Source organism: Copadichromis virginalis, linkage group LG7 (assembly GCF_057382275.1).
Source record: "Copadichromis virginalis isolate Kocher_CV1m ecotype Utaka linkage group LG7, C_Virginalis_male_GT1.1, whole genome shotgun sequence".
Lineage (NCBI taxonomy): Eukaryota > Metazoa > Chordata > Actinopteri > Cichliformes > Cichlidae > Copadichromis > Copadichromis virginalis.
This window is the reverse complement of record NC_140624.1, coordinates 16,486,911-16,494,108: the sequence shown is the minus strand read 5'-3', so window position 1 is coordinate 16,494,108 and position 7,198 is coordinate 16,486,911. Positions and strand designations below refer to the sequence as shown.

General features: G+C 36.0%; 1 long non-coding RNA gene across 1 annotated transcript; it reads right to left on the bottom strand.

Moving 5' to 3' along the window:
• Window positions 1-3,323: 3,323 nt before the first annotated feature.
• Window positions 3,324-6,901, bottom strand: LOC146704799 (uncharacterized). The gene is made up of 3 exons (XR_014921219.1): window positions 6,676-6,901; window positions 5,414-5,536; window positions 3,324-4,151 (listed from the first exon to the last, which is right to left on the bottom strand). It is a non-coding gene; the product is annotated as an uncharacterized LOC146704799 (long non-coding RNA).
• Window positions 6,902-7,198: the final 297 nt, after the last annotated feature.

Sequence of the window (7,198 nt, the reverse complement as noted above, 5' to 3'; positions counted from 1 at the left end):
ACAGCAGTCACCTCAAGGCACTTTATATTTTAAGGTAAAGACCTTACAATGAGACAGCCATCTGCGGTGACCAGCAGGGGGTGAGGGGAGAGATGTAGGACAGAAGACATTTTGTGGAAGAGTAGGAATCCAAACTAGGAGCTGGTTAAACAGAAGACAGGCCTTAATTCTACTACTAGACAAACTCAGAAGTACAAGTCAGCCAGTAAGCTAGGATCAAAGAGCTCTATTGGAGGGATATGGTATGGATGAATGCATAATGGGTGCATTGTAATGTACAGTGTTGCAGAAAAGTCAGTGTGGTCACAAAAGATTAATGGGTACATGGACATCTATGCAGAGTTTCACTTTCAGGCTCTAGTGATGAAATTTACTCAAACCCAAGTGGACTCGCTCAACTCAGTGACACTAAAAATGTAACACTTGCTTTAAACTTCTTAATTGACTCCATATTGGAGCTGCTCTTCCTTTGCAGGTAGAATTTCCACACTTATTCCAGTTGTTTTACAATCCAACCAATCTATGGTAAGCTTTCAATAGCTACTAACAAAACAAACAATCACCATCTTCCTGTTTTGGTTTTGCAATCATTCCTTCATTTTCCAGGAGCACAGAGTGGCAGAAAGAATTGCTGTTTGAAGGATTGGGACTTACAAGGAACTAATATCGAACCAGTGTCATAGTTTTAAGGGACTGCATTTTTCAGTAGGGTTCTCTTTCATAATTATAATTTTTCTTTTGAAAAGAAACAGAATTACATCAGTGATATGGTCACATCTGCAAGTGCACGGGGTACACTTGGGTCAGGTCTTGTTTCTGGAAATTTTCTTTGCGACAGCTACACTCTAAAAAAAACTAAATGCAAATAGAAGTTAAGGAGCCAGTACACTGAACTCTTTATCACTGAATGAGATAAAGCTGCTACTACAAAATAAAAGCTTTGAAAGAACAAATTTAGATTTAAAAGAAGGAAAATTATAGAGTGTTTAGCGGTTGCATTAGTATTTGAAAATAAATGTATGTATGTATTTCTTTATTTATATTTATGTTTATTTATTTATTTATAAATGTAAAAGGGTAATAGTTTTTTCCCAAATACTCTCCTTAATAATTCAGCTGCCATAAAAGGCCACGTCTCACTTCATGTTGTAGGCAACCCAAATGAAAAATGCAGTTATGTTTGAGAGCTACAACCACTATGAGATTATGAAAGATTAACCTCTCACTCACAATAGTCCGTTTTTATCCGTCTCACATGTTTTGAGCGCAAAAGCAAAAGAAATTCCACGCAGAAAGAAAGAAAGAAGAGAATTATTGTTCCCATCTAGTGTTTTAACACCAACAACCCCCTTATGGCAGCTCAGACTTCAAGCACTCAGTACTGCCAGATTTTCAACTCAGGAGTTGTGCTGTGTATGGCTTATGTGCCTTATGGGAATCTGTGGGGTATACGGGGGTGAGATGAAGAATAGCTTCATTTAGATTTAATTATATTCCAGTGCAGCTCAGTGTGTGAGGGCATAAAATCACTGCAGTAATTCTTATTTTAACTGAATGATCAAGTGTTATGTTGAGCTTTTCTGTCACTGTACATTTCTTTTCTTTTCTTTTTCTTTTTAAACACAGATCATTTAATGTAAAATATAGTTTCTGTCAAACTCGCTGCAACAGGATGAGTCATGAAGGAAACGAAGAGAAAAACTGGAAGGAAGTTGCACAGGAACTAGGGCGGCAATTTCCCAACAAACTAAAAGTAGGGCAAGCGTGTGTTTGTGTGGGACAATGTGGGATACATCAGAAAAATAAACACACAACAAAGTATGTGTGTACAGCTTTTGCATTAGTATGCCAAAGACATGTATAGGTCATTTAAATTCAACTTTTCCAACACCCTTGCTAAGTAAATAAGGATAACAGGAGCTCTTCATATAGTCTTATTTTTCTTATGCTCTTACTGTTTTGAATTCTGGTAACTTATTTCCAGTGGCTGTTCTGTCTGATAATCAACTTTTTTTTCTGCATCTCTTTTCAACACATTTGTCAGTTCTAACAATTTAGAGCATATTATGAAACTCACACATAGTGTGTTTCTTTTCGACATACCTACCCTTGTGCGAAATCAAAAAAAATAACTAGCAAAAAACCCCAAATACTCTGAGAATTTCTTTCCACTAACTTAAGTCAGTTAAAACCAGTACCTGGGTATCTGTTGTCACCTCAGTGGTTTTTCTTTGGGGTAGTTTTCATCATATTTGCTCAAGTACAGCTTATGACCTTGTGGTGACTTGCAAGTTCACTCACTGGACAGAGAATTGGACTCATGGACTTAAACCATGATAAAGGTCTTAAATTGTGGAACAGGGAGATGAGGGACAAAACTCCAATACAGTCCTATACCTCGGCATCCTATCTGAGATATTCTAGACAAAGATAAAAAGTGCTGCTTACACTGTAAAAAAATATTCCGTAGAAAAACGGAAAATGTCCTGGTAATTTTCTGCCAGTACATTTTCTGTTTTTTTACGGAAGTTTGACGGACTTTTCTGTAAACGATAAAACGGAAAATTCTGTAGATTTACAGTATACTCTCTGTACTATTTACGGACATTTCCTTCAGCTATAAAACGGAAGATTCCGTTTATTCACAGTATATTTTCTGTATCATTAACTGATATTTTCCGTAAATAGAAAATTTGAAATTTCTGTTTATATTACTATTTCCAAGCACTTCTTTTCACTGTAACTCATTAAATATAGTTCTTTATATCCTTAAACGTACATTTCTATGCAATTACAACCTAGTACACCATGTACTCAAAAATTCATAAATTAAAACTTAAATTAATTTGTGCTTCGTACACAACAACATTGGTACAATTAATGTTAAATATTCTTTTATTCTCCTCAACTCTAAAACTATACTAAAATATAATGACAGCATCCATCTTGTCATAAAACTACTAAACAGCTGATACATGAACAAAATAACTCACAAGCTTTCAAATTTGAGCATTTTTATTTCCTTAAAATCAGGTTGCCCTCATGTAAATGTGTTTATTTACATTCATTCAAGTGGCTACCAAGTGTTTTCTTCAAACAGGACACCTGACAAACAAAAAATGTCATATTTAACTATATGTTCACATTTAATAATATCCATAGTACCTTTTAGTTAGAATCACTGCCTTGTGGTAGTTTTGCCTCAGCCAAATGGTTAAGGTGTGGCTTACATCCATGTCTGTCCACTTATGATACAGTATACACATGTAGTCAGTTATAGCCAAACACCTTTGATTACTGAATGACATTCACTTCATTAATGAAGTGAATGTCATTCACATTTGTGTGAACATTTGTCTGAGAACAACTCTTTACCTTAAAATATAACATACTTGAGTCAAAATTTGTTGACTGTTTAAGTGGTGCCACATGAATAAAACTGAACAGATCTAAAGAAGATGTTCCTGAACTTTGGGTTTATTCGAACAGGACGGATGGATAACCACAGGACTTTTCACCATATGATAACTAAAACACAAAATAAATTAAGACAGATCACTGTCCCAAACTTAAAGATAAAAGTGTATTTACTGGACTTGTTTTGTCAGTGAGGAGCAAAGTACAATTAGAAGTGCTTGTTCTGATGAAAAGTTAAACTGTAAACAGCAGCGTAGTGAATAAGGATCTGTGTCATCCTCAGCAGTGACAACACTTAAACATCATAGTTCAAAATCCTTAATGCACACCTTTTTCTCCATGGTGTTCAAATGCTCTTAGCTGTTTAAGTAGAGGAAAAAGTCTGACATATTTCATGACCATTAAATGTTAGACAAGGCTCTGAAAACAAGGTTACGGTTACAAACAAAAACCTCTGCTTGTGCGCACAGACCCTAAATCACAACAAATAAGACAATAGTAAGGCAAATTACTACAAAGTCTTGTTACCACTCTTCATATACCAGTGTGACAAAGTCCTGAATGCAGCCTGCATGTTAGTCCATCAAGGTCCATCTGAGCTTTAAGTAAAATACACTCAGCTTTTCCTTTGATTTTCAGAGTTGCTCAGTTCATACAGGAACTGCAGCAGTCGGGATTAACGTGTCGCTGTGTTGCTCCTCCAAGTCAGCCATTGAGACTAGTCGCAATTTATTCTGAGAAAAAAAAGAGAAACAACAAGTCATTTTTAAAAAGTTTGTATTTTTATTTTATTTTTTACCTAGAACATAAACAACATAAACAAAAAAGGATTAGGGCTGTGCGATATGACGATTTATATCAGATGACAATATAAAAATGTGTATGTTTCATATTATACACTATTGTTTGTTATGTGGTGTTGCAAAATAAACTGTTTATGGCAATATATTTTTCATGATTTTGATGGTCACTGTAGTGGCTATATTAATTTCTTAAAGTTCTCTCTTTCTCTTATACTTAAAATAACCACACTATGGACGGACAAGGGACTGTTTTTACGTGTACTTTCGTTACCAACAATGACGGTAAAAACAATGCGTGGCTCCGCCGTCCGCTTGTTTATTTTCCACATAAACCTTTCACAATAAAGCTCAAATGATGTACATTATTCCCAAACATCAAATTTCAGAATATGCATCAAACAAATGACCTCAAATAAAAACATGAAGTGACTATAAATGGCGCTTACAGTCACCACGCAGATGAAGGCACAGAGAATACCAGCATGACCAGCGAGGATGAGGCAGAACCAGCTAGCTCCATCAGAAGGACCAGACAAAAGAAATCGAGGACCTTATTGTTAAACGAGGGGCTACCTCTGTAGCATGGACATGGTTTGGTTATGAAAAGTCTGACACGCCCCAGAAAGCTATACTATGCAAATTATGCCACAAACTGGTCCCCACCACCACTCAAACACGACAAACCTCTTTAACCACCTACACAAGAATCACATGAAAGAGTATGGAGAGAGTTTACGAATGAAAAGCAAAAAAGAGCCGTCAGGTGCTCAAAATAATCCTTAGACTCAAACGTTAGAACAGGCTTTTCCTCGCAGCACGCCGTGAAATAAATACCCAGAAAGAAAATGGCAGCCGTTTAAACTCATGTCTAAAAATGTATAGTTTCATGCATCGGTCAAAACACTCGACTCCAGGTACACGACGCCCAACTGAAAACACTTCACATAAGTCGAGTTGCCCGAGAATCACAGAATTTACAGAAAATGCACTATTTTGTGATATATATCGTTATCAGGAGAGAAATGTCTTATATTGGGATGTGAGATTTTGGTCATATCACACAGCCCTACAAAGGATTATAATTCACGTAGAGTTGCATACACATAACACCATTCTGTTGCAACAAAAGCAGTTTATAATTAAAGTAACATACATACCTTGAAAAACGAAATCAACCACAACATTAAACTCACCTTGTGTTTGTAGAGAAGGTGGTCAGGGTTTTTCTTCATTTCCTGAGACCAGCTGCTCTGGATTATTACCAGCTTGTATCTTCATCTTTTTTTTCACTTGGTGAAGTCTTTCATTGCTCTGCACTGGAAAACCAAAGTGTGTGATCAAAGGTGAAATAAGGGATATTTTTCCACTGCAGGACTTAGAGTCAAGTAGTGATAGCTGTTGAACCATTTCTCAAATAATCTGTAAGGATCTGGATTTTTAAGAAAGATACAAATATCTCTGCTTATATTTGGCTAAAAGCTTGATATAGACAAGGCATATAAAGCCCCTGCACACCAGCACTGCGCTTACATTATAGTTCAATCAAGAAATAGTTATTATTGATTTATTATTGAATTTTTTTTAGTAATAATTATTAGTATTTAATCATATTTGCACAGTGGGGTGACAAAAATATTCCACATACTAGAAATGCTGCTCAACATTTCATAAATTACATTTTCAACAAATGCTGGAGTAAAAACACAGTTACAGGGAAAATGTGTCTGTCTATAAATATTAACTAAACATTTCTATGTGCTACAAAATAGACATGTGGTGAGGTGAAACTATACTTTCAATAATATTACCACTACAGTCTGTTAACCACCGAAATAATCTATGCTGGTCAGCTAGCTAAAAGTATTTACTTTAGCAGCCCAAATCAGAGTGCTGCTAAAGTATCATCAGCAAAAGCTAATGCTACATTAGCATTTGCTAGCGTCAGCCGGGAAGGTCTGAGGGTTAAACTAGGGTTAGTGTAACTTTGCCCGAAACCCTTTAAAGTGTACAGTAGAGCCAACTGTAAAACACGGGTATTGATACAGTACTTATGAGAGTCCTAGAATAATTTCTAGGACCATAAGTTCTCACTTTCCCCAGTTATCCACATCGCTGACTTTCGCTAATTAGCTAGTTAGCAGTCACAGCTGTGTAATACCCAGAGAGACACAGACAGCTAACTATAATATTTATGAAAACTGGTTCAGCCACTGAAGGGCAAAACTGGTGGTATCACAGTAAAAATTATTTTAACATTAACTAAAATAAAGCTTAAGTCATGTTAAACCTAAATAACAATTATTTTTTTAAAAATGAGTCAGCAAAATATTCCTGACTTGTCTGGAGACAGCCGAAACCAGTTAACAAATAAATTAACAATTCTTTCTAAATAAAAACGCAGAGTCTTTTGAAAATTATTATTTTGATAAAAGGAAACATGAGTTTTAATACTTACCACAGAAATTTGAAGGCAGTTTCTCCAACTTCAGAGTCCAAAATCCAGATGAAGCCTGAAAGAAGCCTAATGGCTGCTCTTGCGCTTACTTTTCCCTCCTTTTTGGGTTCTTTTTCCCACAATGCATTGCAGTAGTTGAGAAATACAGAAAAATACCTGTAAATGACTAATACGGAAAATTCCTTCACGTTTATACAGTAGATAGTACTGTATTTTTACGGATTTTTTTTACAGTGTACTTCATTTTAGTTTTTTAAAATATCGCACAACATAAAAGACCCAGTTGCCTTAAAGCGCTTTATGTTGCAAGGTAAAGACTCTACAACAATAATGAAAAAACACCAAAATTCAGATAAACCCTTAAGAGTGAGCACTTGGCAGCAGTGGGAATTAAAAAAAACTCCCTTTTACCAGGAAGAAACCTCTGGTGGAACCAGGCTCTGGAAGGTGTAGCCGTCTGTTTTTGGGGGGAAGGTTGGGGCTGAGAGGAGAGATGCGGGACAGAGAGCACACTGTGGAAAAG